The sequence below is a fragment of the Carassius carassius genome, chromosome 26 (assembly GCF_963082965.1).
Source record: "Carassius carassius chromosome 26, fCarCar2.1, whole genome shotgun sequence".
NCBI lineage: Eukaryota > Metazoa > Chordata > Actinopteri > Cypriniformes > Cyprinidae > Carassius > Carassius carassius.
Window position 1 is genome coordinate 9,654,359 of NC_081780.1, and position 3,052 is coordinate 9,657,410.

Below are 3,052 nucleotides of genomic sequence, written 5' to 3' on the forward strand. Positions count from 1 at the left end.
AATCTAATCGATAACTATATCCAGAGTCAGAAAGATGATGATAAAAAAAATTTAAAATAATGTTTTCATACCATTAACTGTTATTGAGAGCTGCTGGTAATGCTGTAAACACTGGAGCAACAGTGAACACGTGGAACGCGTTTTAATTGTGTTGGTGCCACCTGGCGGACGATGCAAGTAAGTAGTGCAGAGGACAGGATTTGTTATGAGTATATGATGATCCGATTTACCTTCGAGTCACAGTCATGGCTCGTCTTTTAGATAAAATCTAGAACGCGACTTCTATGTCGTTACGTCGCATTTTACTTTGGTGTTGGGTAATTTAACCCTTATATAATAATACATAAATAAAGATTATAATATACAACTTTTATAGTTATTGTAATACGTAAAATTAAAACGTTTTAACATGTGTTTTTCAAGAAAATCCAACCGTTTCTTATAAATCAACAGCGCATTTTTTTATTGGCCTCAGCCATAACACCAACACAAACTGTTCACCAAATGAACACATATTAAACAGTTTGTTAATCACATCATTTTCACCTCTTGCCTGACTTTGGTACATTTTCACTTACTGTTGATATAAAACATAATTTGACTCACATTACAGGTTCCTGTGTGTATGAGAACAAATGTGAAAACAAAAAGCAAAAAGTGTGTAAACTCTTAGCTTTATAATATTAACCCCCAAGTTAAATGATTATGATGCAATTAATGAAGCATTAGACATCCTGCTTTCAGATCTCTTTTCCACGTGAGTCTGGAAGTGCACTTTCAGATAATATGACTGTTGAAATCTTTTCGCGCAGTCCAAGCACTGGAAGGGTTTCTCTCCCGTGTGAATCAACAGGTGTCTCTTAAGGCTGGAAGAACTGAAGAAACTCTTGTTACACTGAGAACACGAATAAGGCCGTATGCCTGTATGGTGCCTCGTGTGGACTTGCAAGTAGCAGGCTTGTGTGAAACTCTTTTTGCAGTCTGGGCATTGGAAAGGTTTATGTCCTGTGTGGTAGCGCTGGTGCTTGAGCAACTCTCCAAGGGAGAAAAAGGCCTTTCCGCAGTCTACACAAAGGAATGGTCTTTCTCTGGTGTGTGTGAGTTTATGCCGGGTCAAGCTGGCCTTGAACACAAATGGCTTGTCGCACAGAGTGCAATTAAAAGTTTTCTCTGTGTGGTGGCTGTCTGAGTGTGAACAAAGAGAGTTCTTTATATTAGAGTTCTTACCACATGGATTCTTTTTGGAGTGGGTCCCCTGGTTTTTGCCCAAAGCCCCTGGGTACAGAAAACCCTTCTCACAGACCATGCAATGGTATGGTTTCTCTTCCAAATGGATGCGCTGATGAGCCAAAAGAGCACCACGGTACGTGAAGCCCTTCCCACAGTTACAAATTAATGGTCTTTCTGGTTGATGGGTCAGCATGTGTCGTTTGTACGAGGTTATGCAAATGAAGGTGGACTCACATTCGGTACACTTAAAGGGTCGTTCCTCTGTGTGGATTCATTTGTGTCTGATTAGAGCTGCCTGACAGCTGAGCTGCTTCCCGCAGGCGTTGCAGTGATGCACTGCTTCTTCAGGGTGGGTCTTGTAATGGTCTCTCCTGGCACTGTGTGAGCTGAAGGTCTCTACACAGTACAAACAGTCATAAGTTTGGGATTCTGGCTTTTTTGATTTGTTTTCCTCAGGAACATCGTTTGGTGATGTTAGGATGTGCTTGGCCACATGAACGAGTCTATGGTGACAGAGGGCCTGGGAATGGGAGAAACTACGGCCGCAGTTACCGGACAGAGGAAAGGATGCTCACCGGTGTGGGTGCGCTGGTGGGCTTTTAATAAGCATGGGAAGCGGTAGCTTTTGCCACAAACATGGCAGCTGTTGGGCAAAGAGGGGTCGAATGCAATCTCACTTCTCATAAACTTATAGTGGAGTGGACTTTCTTTATGTGACTTCTGAGGTTTTCCTCCTGAGGGTGGCTGAATGGACAATGCAAGCAGGAGAAGGTGTGAGAGGATCCATCTGCAAAAATAAACAATCATCAGCATAGTCATTCATTCATTTTTTTATATGTACCTCTATGGCATCTGTACATCACAACCTCAAAATAATCTAAGTAATCTAAGGTGCAATCAGATGTGTCAGACTCCACAGGGTGACCCCGAAACCATTTAATAATAGCCACAATGAATAGATGTGCTTGGTAAGATAAACACATGTTAAGGTTGTGAAATGTCAAGTGTTATGCGACTCTTCAAAAGCGTTATATATATATATGATGTAACATTAGTCATTTAACTGCTTTTCTTGAAGTCAAATCGCTCATTTATACTGTTCAGAATTTACCACGCGAAGTTACGGTACATCACAGGTCTCTGAATATTATGGATTTGAGTAAACAACACAGAACAAAGCTCTGACGACATTATGAAATAGTGTCAAAATAAAACCTCGAGTCGTCCGCTACAATTAAACGAAAATAATAGTAATAATAATAATAAAACGATAAAATAATGATGCTACAAGTGCTTCAGTGTTTAAAATAACAAACGAAGATGCTTTACTGCTATGATCATGACATTCAGATTTTATGAATCAAAAACTGTTTATGTAAAAAAAAAGAAATATTTGTAAATGTAGATGTATTTGTTGCAGTTATTACTATAGATATATAATGTCATTCATGTTTTTTAAAAAACAGAAGAAATCGTAAAAAAAATACTAATGTCTGAAATTGCTATTATTTTATAATTAGTTTATTATTTTTAATAATAAAACTTATTATCTTTCGAGATTTCCCTGTGGCTAGAAGGGAGCTAAACCCGGAAGCTACCAATACATTTAATTTTCTACCTATTAGATTGTGTTTTATTAACGTCTACACCTGTTTTTATACAGTCTATGGTCTACACCTACCCGAACCCTAAACCTACCCCTTACAATAATGCCAAAATAGTCATTATTGTTATACAGTGTAACAAAAATTGCGCTGTATTGATGTGCGCATGCCCAGTATGTTTCCCTTGAATCCCTCTAGCCTTAGGGGAAGTCTGCTTG